This window comes from Mastigoproctus giganteus, chromosome 1 (genome assembly GCF_048544385.1).
Source record: "Mastigoproctus giganteus isolate SK-2022 chromosome 1, ASM4854438v1, whole genome shotgun sequence".
In the NCBI taxonomy this organism is placed as follows: domain Eukaryota; kingdom Metazoa; phylum Arthropoda; class Arachnida; order Uropygi; family Thelyphonidae; genus Mastigoproctus; species Mastigoproctus giganteus.
In genome coordinates, this window is record NC_143575.1 from 63,903,089 (window position 1) to 63,924,413 (window position 21,325).

Consider the following 21,325-nt stretch of genomic DNA (forward strand, 5'->3'; position numbering starts at 1 on the left):
TCTGTAAGAGTAGAAGTGGCAAGATTATAATTATATGATTCAGATCCCTCCTAGCATTACCAGTAGGTTTGTTTGCAAAAACTATTTTAAAGCTGTATCCTTAAAATGTAAGGAATATTAGATTTTTCCACAATGCCCATCATGACATCATCATCATCATCATCAGCCATTTTCAATCCACTGCAGGATGAAGGCCTCTCCAGCAACTTTCCAGTTCCTTCTGTTTTGAGCACTGGCCATCCATTTACTACTCCAAAACTCATGAATTTCATCTATCCATCTCCGCCTTTGTCTTCCAGGTTTTCTTCTAGCTCCTCTTGGGTACCATTCTGTTATTTTCTTAGTCCATCTGTCATCATGTCTTCGAGCTATGTGTCCTGCCCAAGACCATTTTAGTTCTTTAGTTTTGATAAGAATGTCCTTTACTTGAGTTTGCTGCCTAATCCATGTGTTTCTCTTCTTATCTAACAGTCTGATTCCCAATATAATTCGTTCCATTCTTCGCTGTGTAGTTCTTAGCTTCTCTTCCATTCTTTTGGTGAGTGCCCAAGTTTCACTTCCATAAGTCATGGTGGGGAGTATACATTGATTCATTATTTTACGTTTCAGACAAACTGGGATATTGCTCTTCAGTATGTGACTATATTTCCTGAATGCTATCCATCCAAAATTTATTCTTCTCTTGACTTCCAGCCATTTATCATTATTACAGCTAATAACTTGTCCCAGATAAGTATATGATTCCACCTTTTCAATTACTGCTCCTTCAATCATTATTTCCCTTTCCATGGCATACTTGTTTATCATTACTTTTGTTTTAGCCATATTCATCTTTAGTCCAAAATCCTTACTAACTGTGCATAACTGATTAAGATTTTCCTCTAATTCTTTGGGATCGTGGCTTATGACCACAATGTCATCTGCAAATCGTAAATGGTTTAGGTACTCTCCATTCACATTGACTCCTTTCTGCGACCAGTCTAATCTTCTGAAAGCTTCCTCAAGGGCAGCAGTAAACAGCTTCGGAGATATTGTGTCTCCTTGTCGAACTCCTTTCTGAATTTTAAATTTCCTACTGTCTTTGTCTAGTCTAATAAAGGATGTAGCACTCTCATATATTTTCTTCAAAATCATAATATATGGAGTATCTATGGCTTGTCTTTCCAGTGCTCGAAACATTGCCTTATGCTGTATGGAGTCAAATGCCTTTTCATAATCCACAAATGCCAGGCATAATGGTGTTTTATATTCATTTGCTTTCTCCATTAGCTGTGATATTACGTGAAGGTGATCCATAGTTGAGAATCCTGTCCTAAAGCCAGCTTGCTCTTTCGGTTGATTCTCATCAAGTATTCTTTCTAATCTGTTAGTAATGACCCTTGTGAACAACTTGTAGATATGGGATAACAATCTAATTGGGCTATAATTTCCAATTTCTGATTTATCTCCTTTCTTAGGCAGAAAAACTATGATTGCATTATTCCACTGCTTAGGCATCACACCTTTTCTAATGCACTTTGTGAAGAGCCTTGCCAGTTTTTGTGTTATGTCTCTTCCTCCCAATTTTAACAACTCTACAGTAACTTCATCTTCCCCCGGGGCTTTCCGATTCTTCATTTTCTTCAATGCATGTTCTACCTCATCAGGAAGAATATTGGGTATGTCGTATGTGTTGCTACTTTGCAATCCATGTTCCCCACTGCTGGTATCATTCCCTCGCTCCTTGTATAATTCTCTCTAGTAGTCTTCTGCTATTTGAATTATGCATTTTCTGCTGTTTATAAGTACACCATCGCTATTCTTCAGTTTCAGTATCATTTGTCTTTCTGTATTACTGCTCATGGCTGCTGATTTAAATCCTTTGTTTTCCCTTAATGCTTGTTCTACTTTTCTTGTGTTAAATCGTCTTATGTCCTCTCTGAGTCTCTTTCTAATGGCTTTGCATAACTCAGTATACTCAATTTTCCTCCTGTCAGTGTTTTTCTTGCTCTTCATTTGTCGTCTTTGGTTCATCGTGACAAGTGTTTCTTGACTAATTTTTTCTTCTTTGGATTTCTGTTTCCCTATAGGTTTCTTGGGCTTTATCACTTTCAGAAAGTTGTAATATTCCTCGTCGATATCTTGGTCCTGAGCAGTCTGCAAAAGCTCAAACTTGTTCTTAAGTTCCAGTACATACTGCTTTTTCTCCTCCTCTGTTATTTCAAAGACCTTTGTATTATTTACTCGAGTCAGTTTTTTCCTTTCCTTTCCTACATCTATATCAAGTGTACATCTTACCATTCTGTGATCACTTCCAACATTTACCTTATTCAGGATGGTAACATCATTCACAATATATCTTCTGTTAGTGAGGATGAAGTCGTATTAGTATGAAGTCATGACATCATAGTAATCCTATTTAATATCGTCCCTAATTAATCTTATTGCTTAGATTTCCTTTTGTGGCATGGTAATTAGTATTAGTAATGGCCGCATGGTGCAAGAAAGCCTATGGCTTATGCTGCACCAGCCAAAAAAAAAAAAAAAAAAAAAAAAAAAAATCCGAACAAAACAATGATAAAAAAAATAATAATAATTAATAAAAAAAAAGGAAATTAAACCTATCATCCAATGCGCTTCCCTTACCCGAAAGTACTATCCAGATGACCTTTGAATTTCCCCAAACTGTCAGCCTCTACCACCCATGAAGGCAACTTATTCCAGTAATTTATAACTCGCTGGCTAAAATAAAACTTCCTGCAGTCCAATCTAAACATTTCCCCCCCGTGACTTGAATTTATGTCCCCTAGTTCTAGCATCATTTATAATCTTGAAAATTTCATCCTCATTCATTTTACTGATGCCTCTCAGAGCCTTAAACACCTCAGTCAAATCTCCTTTAAGATGTCTAGTTTCCAAACTCTGCAACCCACATATTTGAAGTCTTTCTTCATAAGGACGCCCTTTTTCTGATTCCACCGGATGAGTTGCCTGTCTTTGCACCCTTTCAAGAAGCTCAATGTCTTTCTTTAGGTGTGGTTTCCATACTTGAACACAGTATTCCAAGTGTGGTCTAACATAAGCCTTATATAATGGGATTATCACATCCCCATCTCTGCTTGCAAAAGTTTGATAGATCATCGATAGGACACCATGGGCCTTTCTTGCAACCTGTTTACAATGCTCAGAGAATTTCATGTCTGACCATATCGTAACACTCAAGTCCCTTTCCTCCAGTAATGGGTTTAGTTGAACTGCACTGTGAATAAGTTATTTTGGGATTACTGTTTCCCAGATGCAATACCTTACACTTTGTTGGATTAAAGCATAGCTGCCATTTTTCTGACCATTCCTGAAGTCTATCTAGGTCTCTCTGAAGAAGCTCAGCTTGACAGTGATCGTTAACTACTCTACCAATTTTAACATCATCTGCAAATTTAGACATCACGCCCTCTATCCCTTCATCAGTGTCGTTTATGAAAATTAAAAACAACAGTGGTCCTAATACTGATCCTTGGGGAAACCCCACTTCTTACATCAACCCAATCTGAGGAATAGCCATTTATCACAACCCTCTGCCTCCTGCCCTGAAGCCATCCCTCTATCCATCTAAGGATTTTCGCAGTGATTTCAACCTGTTCCAGCTTATAAAGCAACCGCTCATGTGGGACCGAGTCAAAAGCTTTGCTGAAATCTAAATAAACAATGTTGAAGTTATTCCCTAAATCCAGCTTGTGAGTGACCCTTTCGAAATAGCGAACCAGATTTGTTAAACATGATTTTCCCTTTACAAAACCATGCTGAGTATCCTTGAGAATTTCAATTCGATCCAAATGATCCTGAATTCCACCCTTGATCATTGCCTCCATGATTTTCCCTACTACTGAAGTCAGACTGACAGGTCGATAATTTCCAACTTCACTTTTAGAGCCACCCTTATGTATGGGAGATACATTTGCACTTTTCCAACCCAAGGGAATCTCCCCAGAGTCTAGTGATGCTCGCATAATTAGCCTCAATGGTTCAATGTACTCGCTTGCCGCCTCCCTTAAGATTATAGGATTACTGGTTTGTAGGTTCGAAAGTTTTTTCATTAAATAATCTTGCGAAATTTCAATATCATTAATTACATATTTTTTAACTTCGCTCCCACAATTTCCCATTGTCACAAAAGGTTTTTCATTTGTAAATATCGATGCAAAAAAACTTGAGTTCATATGCAACGGCAGGTGGTGTATTTAATACTATCCCCTTTCCCTTACATAAAGGTGTGATCTGGTTTGTCCTGCTCTTCTTGGCATTTATATATGTGAAGAATTCCTTATACCTCCCCCCCCTTTGCTCTGTTTGCTAGTGATTTTTCATAAATTGCCTTTGCCTGTCGAACTTTTTCTGTGGCTCTATTACAGATCATCTTGTAGCTGTTATAGGCTTCAGTACTTTTTATTGCTCTGTAACCTTACCTTTTTCTGCTCAAGTAATGTGGCAACTTCACTATTCATCCAAGTTGGAACCCTCCTCATGGAGTATTTTTTTAATGGTAAATATGCATTCAAGGCATCTGTGATTAATGTTTTAAAAGCATACCACAGTTCAATTGTATTCATTCTCTGTGCGATATCTACCCAGTTAATAGAGGCCATGTAGTACCTTTAAGGCATCGTAATTTTCTTTTCTGAAATTAAAACCCATTCCTTTGCCTTTTACTTCTGCTACCTCTCTCGTCATCATCCACCGTAGAACTCCGTGATCACTTCCTGGTACTGGTTCCTCTACTGTCAGCCCTGTTATGTCATCTGATTCATGTGTGATGATGATGTCTAGGATATTCTTTTCTCTAGTACTTTCCCTGACATGTTGATACAAATAACAGTCATCTAGTTGATTTAAAAATTTTGTTCCCCATGTCGAGTTTCTTTCCCATTTACTCCATCAATTAGAGGCAAATTGAAATCACCCATAATAAGGCATTGACGCCTACTTGTCCATTCCATTTGCATGTAGAGGCTTTTGTCATAATCTTCACAATCACCTGGTCTGTAGATTACTCCTACTTGCATTATACCTTTGTTTCCAACTATCTCACACCATACAGACTCTATACTAGCATGTGAAATATCTGAATCCGGGAAAGCTATTGTCGCACTCAGGCTGCTTCTGATAAGAAGCATTACCACACCACCCCTTCTATCTACCCTATCCTTCCTAAATACATTATACAAGCCGTACTTAAACTAATCATCCCCAATTTCCGGGTAGCACCATGTCTCTGTAAGCCCTATTATGTACGCGTTACTTGTTTTAACCAGCAGTTCGAATTCGCTCATTTTATTGACGACACTTCTAACATTACTGTATAAACAATTAAGATTTACTGTTCTTGTATATTTAACAACCCTTGAAGTTTTTTAGGCTCTCTTCCCTGATTTTAGCTACCCACTCACGTGAAACGTTTTGCCCCCAGAACATCTAGATAATACGTCCAGTTGGGGTAGCAGATAAGAACTGTTAAGGTATGTGCAAGAGTTACTTTGACCAATATTATCAGATAAATGCGTGTCAGTATTACCCACATTCCCCCCCCCCCCCCCCAGCTAGCAGTTTCCCTGAACCTTTAAGGTATCCTCAATAATACTGGCAAAAACTTTTGCACCACCTTTGTTTAAGTGTATTCCGTCTCTACAAAACAAATTCCTTCTACCTACAAGTGTGGGCCATGCTGATAGAAATTTCCCCCCTAAAGCCTTGCAGATTCCTTCAAGTCTTGAGTTAATCCACAAGGCTCTTAACATATAATCCCTCCTATCGTGTCTGGGCAGAATTGCAGACACATAGCGTTGTGGCCTAGCTCGCGGCATTTCCTCAGCATGGTCCTGTATTTTTCCAACAAATCGTCAGATCGTGTACGTTTAATATCATTAGTCCCCACATGAATAATAATATTCTCTTTACCTCCTTTAAAATCTGACAATCTGTTGGTGACATCATCAACAGTTGCTCCCGGCAGACATACCCTGGTTCTACTCCACCTATCCTTATTACAAAAAATATTCCCCCATTTCCCTGACAATGGAGTCTCCTAATAAAACAATGTCCTTTTTAACCAGAGTAGTTTGCACTTGGTTTTTCTCTTTTGAGGATCGAATCGGGTGTGCATCACTTGGTAAATTGCTGGAGTCTTGAGTCCCTGACAAGTTCCCAGATGCATTAATCTCGAGGGCAAGCACCCGTTTTTTCAGCGACTCAAATTGTTCCATCAGTGCACCAAATTGTAATTTAAGATCGGTGCACTCCTTACATCGATCACAAAGAAAAGAATCCCCAGGTGAGGTAGGATTAGTCACCAGGTCGACCTTGGAAAACGTTCCACAGGTTCCACAACGGATTAAATCATTACTCACCCGTAAATCGCCATTGGCTATTTCCGTGTGAGTCACGATACCCTGTGACGTGTTTAAGGCAGATCTTGTAACTACCATTATAAAATTAAATAAATATCAATGAAAGTTAACTTTAAAAAATTATATCTATAATATTATTAAAATCAAACTGTTACAGGGAAACTTATAACAAAATAATCCAACAATATCTAAATAAATCAAATATTTAAAAGCACAATCCAAAAGTAAACCACTTAACTGAGGAGCCCTGACTAAGCACGTCCGCTCACCTCGAATGCCAACACTGAACTGATTTATTAATTAAGTAAAGTAATTATGCAAAATAAAGGAATGAAGTGCTTAACCTACATGAGATCTAGATTTCTGTTTATTTACAGTTGGAAATTATACATTTGACGTTTTATGGTATGTTCCTTTACACTTCACAAGAGACTGCAAAGACAGCAAATAAAAGGGAAAATAGAGTTAAATCGTTATAATGATAAATATAGGTTACTTGCATAAGGCTGCAATTTTTATTTAAGATTTGGATTAAGTACAATTTAATGTCGGATTTGGATTAAATACATTTTATAGTCAGATTGGAATTGGGCATATTTTAGGGTTAGATTTGAATTAAATTTAGGAAATACATACACTTACTTGTTGCCATTGTTATTTCAGTTTTACCTAAAATCCCTGTTAGCTACGCTCTTCGGCCAATCAGCAGAAGGTTTGACTTAGGTGATCTAACTACCATTGGATTTTGAAGTGTATGTGCGTGGGCACACAGTGGGTTTTTATAATCTCATTACCAGGTTGTTCTAGAGAATGTAATTTTTTATGACCATATTACCAGAAGTTTATCACTATTTGAGATAAGGTTATAACCGTACTTGCAATCTAATCTTAAAATGTGTTTAATTCAAATCTAACTTTAAAATATATTTAAAACAAATCTAATAATCTTAAAATGCATTTAATCCAAATATAACTTTAAAATATATTTAATACAAATCTAATAACCTTAAAATGCATTTAATTCAAATGTTAACTATAATTTTAGCCTTATGTAAGTAGCTTATAATTATGGTTACAACTATATATTGGATTATATGCATTTGCATATGTGCATATGCAAATGAATATTTTGGTTGTTTTAGTCATTAATGCATATAAATGCGTATAACTTTGAAAGTATGAACCAGAATTGTAATGCTCAATATATTCTACTTTGATATCAATATTTGTAAAATAATAAGAGAAGTTTACCTCAATATAATACGTAGAACAGCTCCATATGATGCTCTCCAGCAATTAAAACGAAAAATTTGTGATTTTTTTCATTTTAATTGCAGGAGAGTATCATACGGAAGTGTTCTATGTATTATATTGAGGAAAAAGACGTGCAGAAATTTCCTTTAGCCAGCGGGTGGTTGGTTGGTTGGTGGAACAGACTTCCATCCCTTGTGGTGGAGGTTGATAGCCTAAATAAGTTTAAGGCTCAGCTGTTCTCTTATTATTTTACAAATGCATATAACAGAAATATTACTAGTAACATGGCATATTTCATTAATTCAATCAATTTTACATACATTAAACTCAAAACATGGATTCATTAATTGAAAATATCATGTTATTAGAATAAATTAGCATGGAAAAACATGTCAGTGGTGTTTTTCTTTAATTCTCATGCCATCAGTGATGCATGTGAGTGCATTTTTTGAATGTATAACATAATAGTTCAGTTTGCTGTTACATTCAATGCTGAAAAGGCTCTTTTTTGCATTTAGGCATGCTTTGGATAAGAAGCATGGTACCCCCCAACCCTTCTGTCTCCCCAGTCTTTCCTAAATACATTATACATACCATAGTGGAATTTGTCATCCTCAATTTTCGGACAGTACCACATTTGTGTTAGCCCTGTTATCTCAGCATTAGTTGATTTTTACAGAATAGACAGTTGGAGCCTTTTGTTCAAATGCCAAAAATCAAATCTGCTGCTCGACTTATGAATCATGGATTATCAGTCATTGAAAAGATATTGTCTTTTATATTATTTGTGAAAAGAATGTTGCATGCAGAAAAAATTCCAGATTGACCAGCATTTGAAAACATCACATGAAAGCAGCAAAAAATGAAGATAGTAAGAAAAAATTTGCAAGATAAGTTGCATTTAACCAAGCCATGTACCTCAAGAGAAGAAAAATTTGACTTTTTAAAGGATCTATAACTTGCCTTGGTAGTACCATATACTTTTGAATGAATTAAGCAATCCATTTCAAATGATTTTTGAAAAAAAATATTGTATAATTCAAAAAAAAAACAAAAAAAAAAACATTTTAGCGAAATCTACTTGAGGAAGAATTATCTTAATGCTGCTTATGATGATATTATTCACAAGATTTGTAAAGATATTGGAGAAAAGTGTATCTGTATGTCTGTTGATAAAACATTAGATGCTTGTGGCATCATTGCAACTACTATGCTACCAGGTCTGCCATCATGGGAGAGTATCAGTTTTATACTAGCCAAATAGTGCCAGGAAGCCACAGGCTTTTGATGCACTAACCAAAAAAAAACAAACAGAGAGAGAAGAAGATGATAAGAAACAAATTGGCGCCTCCGTAGCCAGGTGGGAAGGAGCAGCAGTGCGTAGCACACGCTTCTTGATTAGACCGGGGTTCGAGCCCGTCACCACCAAATACGGAGGATGCGGAAAGGTCAGGGAATGACCACCGCATACCCCGGAGCAATATGGCCCTAGTTGCTAATGCTCCTAAAAAAAACCAACATAACAACATAAGAAACAAATTATGAACTTCTCTCCTCATGTAGTTAACTATCCAGTTGACCTTTGAATTTCTTCAAACTGGCAACCTACAGAAGCAACTTGTTTCAGTAATCAACGACCTGCTGACTAAAAGAACTTCCTAGAATCTAGTCTAAACCTCTAGTCTAAAGTCTCCCTGTCATTTGAAATAATGGCTCATAGTAATATTCAGTAATTATAAATTATGCAAGTCTTTAAAACAGTGAACATTCTGCATTTGTTCATTTTACTAACTCTCTCAGAGCCTTATAACCTTCAATTTGGTTCCGTCTGAGGTGCCTGTTTACCAAGCTTTTGTAGCCCATATAATCAGTCTTTCTTCTTACAGTTGCCCTTTTGCTAATCTCACCATGGAAGTCGCTTGTCTGTGAACCCTTTCAAGAGCTCAATATCTTTTTTCAGATGAAGTCTCCATACTCAGACACAGCATTAAAAATGTGGTCTTACAGTTGCCTTATACATTAGATGTCTACTGTATAATCATTAGATGATTATACAGTGGGATTATGATCTACCTATCTCTACAGGATAATGTTTGATAAATTATCAATAGGGCACCATGGGCTTTCCTTTCTTCCTGTTTACACTGCTCAGAAGACTTCATATCTGCCCATATTGTAACTTCTAGATATCTTTCTTCCTCTACTATTTTTAATTCAACCCAATCAATTGTATAATTTATTTTGGGGTTGCTAATTTCTAATTTCCCTTGCATTTTGCTGCATTAAAACATAGCTGCAACTTTTATGATCATTCTTGAAGCCTATTCAAGTCATCCTGAAGGAGTTTTGCTTGGCACTGATTATTAATGGTTCTACTAATCTTTGTCATCTGCAAATTTTGACATCACTCCTTTTATCCCTTTGTTGATGTCATTTATGAAAATCAGAAACAAAAGTAGTCCAAGAACCGATCCTTGGGAGATCCCACTTCTGACATTACACTAATCTGGAGAATATCCATTAATCACAACCCTCTGTCTTCTGCCCTGCAGTCACTGAGCAATCCGTCTTCAGTAACCCCAACATGTTCCAACTTATACAGTAACCTCTCACAAGAACTGAGTCAAATGCTATGCTAAAATCTGTATAAACTATGTTGAAATTTTTCCTTACATTCATCTCGTGAGCAACTGAATCAATATATTTTCTAGGTTAGCTGTATATGATTTTCCTTATTAGTATTATGAGTGACCTTAGTTTCGAGGTTGAATGACATTAAAAGAACGGGAACCTAAATTATTAATGAAATCATTAATGAATAAAACCAATGAATATGAATATATTTTTTTATTCATTAATTCATAAGTAGTTTGGGAGGTAAGTTTCAATAATTTAGGTTCCCATTCTTTTAATAACATGATTTTCCCTTAATTCAGAAGGGCACATGTTCTGTGTCCTTCTGAATTCTATTTCTGCATAAATGTCGCTGGATTGCAATTTTAATCGTTACTGAAGTCAGACTAACTGCTCTGTTACCAATTTCATTCTTAGAATCACCACGTTTATGTATTGGTGGTATGTTGGCACTTCTCCAATTGAAGGGAATCTATCCTGAGTCCAAAGTTACCCTCACAACGAACCTCAAAAAATGGTTCAAGTACACTCTGTGGCGGCCTCCCTCAAAATTACTGGGCATATGCCATCAACTCTGGGAGCCTTACTTGCCTTTATGCTTGAAAGTTTGAAAGTTTTTTGCTAATAAACAGTGATCTGTAATTTCAAAGTCACTAATTTCATATGGCTCAGCTTCACTCACACAGCCTGTTCTCAGCATGAAGGGTCTTTCATCAGTAAAGATCACTGCAAAGTACATATTCAATTTATCAGCATCATCAGCTGGGTTATCTTAGAGACTTTCCCACACCCAGTACACAAGAATTTGATCTGATTTGCTTTCTTCTTTACTGCATTCACATACATGAATAATTCCCTGTCAACATTCTTTGCTGTCTTAGCTAGTGCTCTTTCATATGGAGTCTTGGTCTCCCTAATCTTATCTGTGGTACTGTTACGTGTAGACCTGTATAGTACCTTATGTAGTGTGGCTCCAGAAAACTAGTTTAATTCCACTTAGGTACATTTTGATGAATACAAATCATAAAAGGCCAGAAATGTGTGTAATGTTATGTTTGTGTTGTGTGTGTTGTGGTTTTTAGTTGTTTCTGGCCACTTTGTCACCAGGAAGGCAATTGCCTGGAAAGCCTGCCCAGTGCCTGTCTACACCAAGAGAAGGTGGACCACAATTAAGTGTGAATTGTTGTGGGCCCCAACTATCCTCTGCTGAATGCCCAAAGTGGCTTTGGGATCATTCAAATAAAATTTGGGATTATAAATAAAATAAAATAAATAAATGAATAAATAATAAAATAAAATGAATAAATAATAAAATAAATAAATGAATAATAAAATAAATGAATTAATTAATTAAAAATAAAAAATTATAATTAGAAAATTAAATAAAAAGTAAAGAAATAAAATAAAATAATTCTCATATCCACTGGTGTGGGGCTATTACAGATCAACTCGAGTATGTTTCATCACTCTCTAATTATTTCGTGCTGTCTTTTTTATACTGTGTTAGATTGGCCAGCTCTACATTTGTCCATTTCGGCATCCTCCTTGTGCAATATTTTCTTAATGGATTGTATGTGTTCATTGATGCTGTGATTTTATTTTTGTTTAAAGGTATTCCATAATTCTATGTATTCATCCTAAATCTGCAATCCTCCCAAGTAATAGATGCCATATAGTGCCTTAAACTGTTATAGTCCCTTCTTCTGAAATTAAAGCCCATGCCTTTACCTGTAACTACTGCAACATCTTTCTTCATCTTCCAGCTAATGACTGCATCATCACTACCAGCCAATGGTTCCTGTACTTTAAGGTCGGTGATGTCGTCTGATTTGTGAGTGATGATGAGGTCAAGATATTTTCACTCCTAGTATTTTCTCTAATATGCTGGTATAAATAATAATCATTGTTTATTTTTTTAAAAAAATTTCCCTATGGTGAGTTTCCTTTCCACTTATTCCAGTCAATCTGGGTCAGATTGAAGTCACACTTGCTTGCCCATTCTGTGTGCATGCAGAGACTCTCATCATACTCTTCACGATCTTCTGGCCTGTAGATTACTCCCATTCTATTATACCTTTGTTTCCAACTAATTTACACCACACAGATTCAGTCTTGGCAAATATATCTTACCAATCTTTCCTAAAATATTATAGATGCCATAATAGAACTGGTCATCTTCATTCTGGGTGGCCCCATGTTTTTGTTAGCCCTATTATCTCAGAATTAGTTGATTTAGCCAGGAATATTTTATTGCCAACACTCCTGATATTACTGTATAAACAGTTAAGACTAAGTATTCTTATATAGTTTACTACCCTGACACACCCCTTGAAGTTTAGGCTTGTTTTGCCAACATCAGCTGTTCTGACAACAAACAAGAATTCTTGAGGCAGATGCAAGCATTATTTTCATCCATATTATCAGATAACTGCAGATCTATATTAGCCCTCTCTCATCTAATTAGCAGTTTCCTTGAATGCACCAGGTATCCTCAATGATAATGGCAAAAATCCTGCACTACCTTTGTTCAAATGAATAACATCTCTACAAAATAGGTGCCTCCGTAGCCAGGTGGGCAGGAGCAGCAGTGTGTAGCACATGCTTCTTGATTAGACCTCAGTTCGAGACCGTGACCACCAAATACGGAGGATGCAGAAAGGTCAGGGAATGACCACCACACATCCCCGGAGCAATATGGCCTTAGTTGCTAATACTCCTAAAAACCATATAACAAGCAAACAAACTCTACAGAATAGGTTCCTTCTACCTACAACGGCAGGCCATGCTGTTAAAAATTTTCCCCTAGAGCTTTACAGATTCCTTCAAGTTTTGATTTAATCCACAAGACTTTCAGTTTATAATCTGTTCTATCATGTCAAGAATTGCAGACACATGTACATCATCATCATCATCAACCATTTTCAATCCACTGCAGGATGAAGGCCTCTCCAGCAACTTTCCAATTCCTTCTGTTTTGTGCAATGGCCATCCATTTACTACCCATGAACTCACGAATTTCATCTGTCCATCTCCATTGTTGAATTCCAGGTTTTCTTTTAGCTCCTCTTGGGTACTATTCTGTTATTTTCGTAGTCCATCTGTCATGTCTTCGAGCTACATTTCCTACCGAAGACCATTTTGGCTCTTCAATTTTGATAAGCATGTCTTTTACTTGAGTTTGCTGCCTAACCCATGTGTTTCTCTTCTTATCTAACAGTCTGATTCCTAATATAATTCATTCCATTCTTCGCTGTGTAGCTTTCAGCTTCTCTTCCATTCTTTTGGTGAGTGCCCAAGTTTCACTTCCATAAGTCATGGTGGGGTGTCTACATTGGTTCATTATTTTACATTTCAGACAAATTGGGATATTGCTCTTCAGTATGTGACCATATTTCCTGAATGCTATTCATCTGAAATTTATTCTTCTCTTGACTTCCATTCATTTATCATTATTACAGCTAATTACTTGTCCCAGATAAGTACAGCCACTCCCTCCCCTACTGACATAGTGGTTGCGTTCCATTGAACTCTACAAAAGTCTGAATTTTACGTTAGTCGGAATTTCCCTAAATGCTTATGCAGCATTCGCAAATTTGATTGAAGCAAAAAAGAAATGTTCGACGAACATGTAAATAGAATTATTTATTCAATTTTTTTTTTATCTCATGCGCAGCAAAAATTACAAAAGTGTACAAAATTACAAAAAGAGAGAGGAGTCAGGCATAAAGTCAGCAAGTTTTGAGTATCGTTGCCAGAATTAACTCTCCAGCTGATAAGCACACCGCTGCGGAAGTTGAGGGCTGTGGAGATTTAGAAAGGGCTTTTTCTAACACACCACAAAATTTCTCTGCAGCTGCAGAATTGGCACTGGCGACTTCACCGTATAATTTAATGTTTTGGAAACCAGCGCAATGCTTCAGCCTATTGAACCACCTGTTCCTTGCCACAAACTTGGCTTTGGGTTTGCCTTACTTATCTTTAATATCTTCATAAATATTTCTTGCTTTTGCTTGAATGGCAATTGGACTCAGGAGCACTTGCTTTTGAATCTGATTTTCCATCAAATTATTAATAGCTTTTCCATCTTCAATATAGCACCTGACTCAGTGATCACTGTTGATCCTAAATGCATTGATCCTTTAACATGTTCTTTTATATGCCTTTTGTCCCTTAAAATAGTATTCACTGTTGAAGCAGTGAGACATAATTCCATGTAATAGATGACAAACTTTGTCCCGCTTCGTATTTCTTAATTAATCATCTTCATTTCTGAATCAATTTTGTTTCGTTTCTTAGCACTGCCAGCACTTGCACTTTCTGTTGGTCCCTTTCCCTTCACCATTGTAACAAATAAATAGGAATGAAGAGAAGATTCTGAAAATTTATTTATGGTTTTTTATATGATTGAAGATTTCAGTGAAGGGAAACTCATTTCACTATAATAACGTAAAAACCTATTTCACCATTATACCATTATCGGAATTACTGGAAATGCAATAAGATCGAGTTTACTACTCTTTATAATAGATTGCACTAACAGAAAAGCCCAATAAACTGGAAAGTGCAAATTGTTTTTATTGTTTTATGGTAGTAGAAACAAGAAGAAGAAATGAATCACGTATAAGTTTATCAAGTGGAAATCTGCTGTACACCAATGGAAACAGTGAAAGGAGTGAAGGTGGAGTTGGGTTTCTGGTCCATAAAGATATAAAAAACAACATTTTGGAATTCAAAAGTACATCACCAAGGGTGTCAAGACTAATACTCAAGATTTCTAAGAGGTATAAGCTAAAGGTTATAATGACTTATGCACCAACATCGAGCCATAATGATGAAGAGGTTGAAGAAATGTAGTCTTCTACATTGAGTCTTCCGAAATTGAGTCTTCTGAATGAGCAGAAAACCCACTACACTATTATTATAGGGGACTTCAATGCTAAGGTTGGAAAAAGACAAAACAGCACAGAAAGAGGAACTATAGGGCATTTTGGAATTGGTGGACGAGGTGAAAGACGTGGAATTTGCAGAATCATGAGGACCGTCACTAATGAACACTTTTTTCAAGAAAAGGGTTAAAAGAAAGTGGACATGGAAGAGTCCAAATGGATTAACAACTAATGAAATCGACTTCATCCTCACTAACAGAAGATATATTGTGAATGATGTTACCATCCCGAATAAGGTAAATGTTGGAAGTGATCACAGAATGGTAAGATGCACACTTGATAAAGATGTAGGAAAGGAAAGGAAAAAACTGACTCGAGAAAATAATACGAATGTCTTTGAGATAACAGAAGAGGAGAAAAAACAGTATGTACTGGAACTTAAGAACAAGTTTGAACTTCTGCAGACTGCTGAGGACCAAGATATTGAAGAGGAATATTACAACTTTCTCAAAGTGATAAAGTGATAGGGAAAAAGAAATTCAAAGAAGAAAAAATTAGTCAAGAAACACTTGTTATGATGAACCGAAGGCGAAAAATGAAGAGCAAGATAAACACTGACAAGGAAAAAATTGAGTATACTGAGTTATGCAAAGCCATTAGAAAGAGACTCAGAGAGGACATGAAGATTTAACACAAGAAAAGTAGAACAAGCATTAAGGGAAAACAAAGGACTTAAATCAATAGCCATGAGCAGTAATACGGAAAGACAAATGATACTGAAACTGAAGAATAGCAATGGTGTACTTATAAATAGCAGAGAAGGCATGATTCAAATAGCAGAAGACTACTATAGAGAATTATACAAGGAGCGAGGGAATGATGCCAGCAGTGGGGAATGTGGATTACAAATTAGTATCACATACAGTGTACACGATGTCCTTCCTGATGAGGTGAACATGTGTTGAAGAAAATGAACGATCAGAAAGCTCCGGGGGAAGATGACGTTACTGTGGAGTTGTTAAAATTGGGAGGAAGAGATATAACACAAAAACACAAAAATTGAAAGAGCAGTAATTGAAAAGGTGGAGTTTTATACTTATCTGATACAAGTTATTAGCTGTAATAACGATAAATGGCTGGAAATCAAGAGAAGAATAAATTTTGGATGGATAGCATTCAGGAAATATAGTCACATACTGAAGAGCAATATCCCAGTTTGTCTGAAATGTAAAATAATGAACCAATGTATACTCCCCACTATGACTTATGAAAGTGAAACTTGGGCATTCACCAAAAGAATGGAAGAGAAGCTGAGAACTACACAGCGAAGAATGGAACAAATTATATTGGGAATAAGACTGTTAGATAAGAAGAGAAAAATATGGATTAGGCAGCAAACTCAAGTAAAGGACATTGTTATCAAAACTAAAGAACTAAAATGGTCTTGGGCAGGACACATAGCTCGAAGACATGATGACAGATGGACTAAGAAAATAACAGAATGGTACCCAAGAGGAGCTAGAAAAAAACCTGGACGACAACGGCTGAGATGGATCGATGAAATTCATGAGTTTGTGGGTAGTAAATGGATGGCCATTGCACAAAACAGAAGGAACTGGAAAGTTCCCGGAGAGGCCTTCAACCTCCAGTGGATTGAAAATGGTTGATGATGATGATGATGAGTGATCCTCCAGAAATGTGTTTTAGAAAAATATCACAAAGGCATTCAGAATTGATTCTTATAACGGAACGTATGATAGCAATGAAAGTGTAGTGCAATTTCCATTATAAAGATTACCTTTCAGAGAGATAAATACCTTAGTTATATAACCAAAATTTCAACTTCCAAGGTCTTGGAATGAATTACCAAAAAAAAAAAAAAAAAAAAAAAAACCCAAAAAACACAATGTGTTATTGGGTTCACGTTATGGTATTTTCACAATACCTCCATTTATTCCTGCGGGATGCAAAATACGTTTCCACGATTTTTTAAATTTTGCACCGGTCGGCAAAAACTTGCATAAGTTGAATTTTCATAAGTAGAGTATTACGTAAGCCAGGGAGTAGCAGTATATAAATCCACTTTTTCAATTACTGCTCCTTCAATGATTATAAATTCCCACAAATTCCGGTCAGTGTCTGGGAAATTAAAATCTCTCATTATAAGACTCTGATTAACTGGCCCACTCTATTTCCCTGTACAGTTTCTTATTATACTCATCAGAGTCATTAGGCCTATAACACACTCCTTCAGGTCACTAATCTGGTTCCACTGCTAATTTGGACATAATTTCAAATTTCCCCGGTAGGCACACCAATCTGCCACTACTGTTTTGGTGGCATTGGTTGCAGCATCAGCTGTTGGCATGAACTCTTAAACACTGGCAAGCTATTCATACTTGTTTTTTTTTTTTGCATTTATTATTATAACCTGCTCACATTTAATCCCAGCCATGGTTTCAATGCATAAAGGAAGTGCTTCTTGTGGTGTAAAGTGCAAACACTGTACATTGTCCATAACAGATAAAGTTGAACTTCTGAAAAAACTTGACAGCGATGTGTCTGTGAGAAGTTTCTCTGCTTAGTTGTAAATTCCAACAATTTTTCTTAGTTCCTCTTATTTTAGTAATTTTCTTTTAGTCATTCCTTTTTAGATTTTTTTTTTTTACAACACACTTGTACAAACTTGTGAAAAAACAACACAATATGATGGATAATATGGTGACTAATGAACTTGTTTTCACAAACAATACTGACAAATTTATTGCGACGTTTGAGAGTTTATTTTATCGCATTTAATTTTATTGCCGCGCTTGCAATAAACTAATCACAAACGACCTTCATATGTATGCTGTAATAGTGTCACATGTATGTGGCCGGCACGGCTTCTCAAGAAATAAAGTAACCTATTGGATCATGTTGGCCACATATATACAACACACACAAAAAAAACCTCTTTTTTTGATATTTTAAACTAAAAAATGACAATGCTGACATTACAATATTTATTTTAGAATTACTAATCAAATTATTTGCTAAATCTTTTTTGGCTCCTGGGGAATTTTTTTCTTAAACTAGCTTGGCAGTCAGCATGTTAATTAAAGGTAGAATTAGGTGTTAGCTGTTGGGTAAACTGTATGTGCTAATATAATCACTGTTGATCTGGCAAACTCACTAATCCGGCACCCCACAGGTCCCAACGCTGCCGGATTAGTTATGGTTGACCTGTACTCTCAATTTTGATCTCCAATTGCTTATGTCACACCAAACTGACTCGACACTGCACTGTTCAGCGATGTCGACTGGCTTCACTTCCTTTGATTTTATGTGTTTCCTAACTAATAGCATAACCCCTCCTCCCTTCTTATCCTGTCTATCCTTGCTGTACACATTGTACTCCCCAAATTCCAGTTCTGCATTCCTTATATCTGTGTGACACCACATCTCTGATATCCCAACAATATCTGCCTTTGATGTTTTGAGCAATCCCTCAAATTCATCAAATTTATTTACCAAACTCCTAGCATCAGTGTACACGCAACTATAAATAAATAAATAAATTTTCTGTTTGTACTCTGGGACGACCAAATGGTCAGAGGAGTTCACAAGATAGACAGATTACAAGAAACAGCACCGTATTCAGTAGTCACGGGCTTGAACCCTGGTCACTCAAGGCATGTGTACTTATGCACCCGTGCGCCTGACCACTAGGCTATACAAGCACCTGTTCCTATTCTTAGCTACACTAACACAACCCACGTGTTTACTTGTACCACAATGACTCCCAGCAGTCTCCGAAATATCCTGCATCTTGTTTTCCAGGCTGCTCCTCATTCTAATAGAAGCAGTGCGAGAATCACTTTCACCTCTGCCAGTGGCTACTGTTAATCTATTAGTCCTTGTAACCCCCCAATCTAGCAGTTTTCCGACCCACCTAACACTGCCTCGATAGCATCAGCAAACATTCTTGCACCCTTTCTATTTACCACCCTCCCATCCCCGTAGAAGCAGTCTCTCTTGTTAACAAGTACAGACCAGACTGAAAAAAATTCTACCCTTTGAGCCTTGCACAATCCTTCCAGGGCCGAATTGATTGATAATGGTCTCATCATATACTACCTCCTATCGGGTCTGGGCAGAATTGCAGACACTTTCAAATTCAACCCTAATTCACGGCTTTTTTTCAACAGTGACCTGTACTTGTTAAATAATTCCACAGGTCTCCTACTCTTATTTACAATATTATGCAAAGGAGATCCCTAATTGAGAATCCTGTCCTAAAGCCAGCTTTCTGTTTTGGTTGAATCTCATCAAGTATTCTTTCTAATCTATTCGTAATGACCCTTGTGAACAACTTGTAGATGTGGGACAAGCTAATGGTCTGTAATTATCAATTTCTGATTTATCTCCTTTCTTATGCAACAAAATTATGATTGCATTATTCCACTCCTAATAAATTCCTTTGTTTGCTATACACAGTGAAGTGCTATATTCATTTTATAAAGAATTCTTTATTAATTTTCTTTGCATTATTAGCTAAGGAAATTTCACATGTTTTAGCATAATTGAGTAACTTCATTACAAAATATTTGTTTAATTTAGAATTCTGTGTCCTTTAACAATTTATAATTATTGTATGCTTTTTCTTCTTGCTAGTATGGTGATCATGGCATTAGTTTTTATCTCTATCTTAAACAATATTTTTTTGTTGTATAAAACATTTATGGTAGTTTATATGATTATTGCTCAGAATACTCCACATTTAGCATACACATTTTTAAATATCAGTCGTTCACTATGAAAAGAACTAAAAAAATATTTAATACTTTTGCAATTACTTCTGTGAAAGCAGAATCTCTTTTCTTTATCCTTCACATTAATTTCTTTGAATAAGTCCCAAACTGGTGCCTTTTCAGTTGCCAAGGAGACCCTTTACTTGAAGATTGTAACTGATGGTAACACCCAGCCAGCCATGGGGTGGCTGGCTGGGTTTACCAATATTTGTACTCTGGGGAGTACTGCCACTTAATTTCGAGGGATTTCAGTGGCTAGGACTAAAAAAAAAAATTTAAAAAAAATCACGGTTGAACTTAGTGATACTTAACAAGTTAGTATTAATAGTATGCAATGTCTGATGGTGCGTAGTGATATAAACTATAAAGTATTTAAGGGCAAAGGCCTCATGCTATGAGGTAGAATGACTAACATGTAGGTTAGTGGAAATGCATCATTTTAACATAGCTACCTACCAAAGTAGTTAAATTAATTAATTAAATTGGCATCGTTTTGGTTATATCTCATATTGTGATATGAGATATAACCAAATGTGAAGGCTATGAGATATAGCCTTCACAACTTAAATACCTTCACCCTTAAATACTTTATAGTCTATATCACTACGCACCATCAGACATCTCTCATATTGTGAAGTTATACTTCATAACTGGGTTGTCACTATTGCAACACCAGGGTACCTGCCCATCCACCGAAGAGAAGCCAACAAGCTTTGAAATGGTGCCGTCTGGGTGGTGGTATCCGCTGAGAATAAATAGCAATAGTCTTCTCCACTGGTGAAGTGTTATTTATTTGAGGTAGTACAATACAATGGCAACTCATGAAGGCAGGCAGTCACAATATGAGATATAACCAAAACGATGCCAATTTAATTAATTAATTTAACTACTTTGGCAGATAGCTATGTTAAAATGATGCATTTGCACTAACCTACATGTTCTGATCCCAAGATAATGACCAGAAAATAGTACCCAGACTATATGCAGTCTGGAATGATGACATCTCAGATTTAACCCCCTATTATTGTCCCACCTGGACTAGACTCAATGTCCAGCTTTTCCGGGCATGCAAACTGATAATGATATGTGGTGACACTCTCCTGCTGGGACAGCCCATTGGTGACCCAAATCTGCACTCTCTTGAGTGGATCTTTCTTTCCAAACTCCTGGGGAGGTGGGGAGGAGAGGCTTGCCTCCCCTCCCCAATTTTCTCACTCTGGTGGGGCAAGGGCATGCCTCACTGCTTGCAGGGGTCATCAATTCTGTCAGCCCTTACTTCCAATTTCTTTCCCACAGTCTTCAGCCTCCTCACTCCAAACTTTTCTCTTCCATAGCATTTAGCCCTACACATCAAAAATTAAAAGAGAACATCAAAATT

The 21,325-nt window shown here is 36.6% G+C and overlaps 1 protein-coding gene across 4 annotated transcripts in view; it reads left to right on the forward strand.

Moving 5' to 3' along the window:
* Vps13 (vacuolar protein sorting 13C) overlaps nt 1-21,325 on the forward strand; it is a 1,645,987-nt gene that overhangs the window by 303,927 nt on the left and 1,320,735 nt on the right. The window lies entirely within an intron of this gene.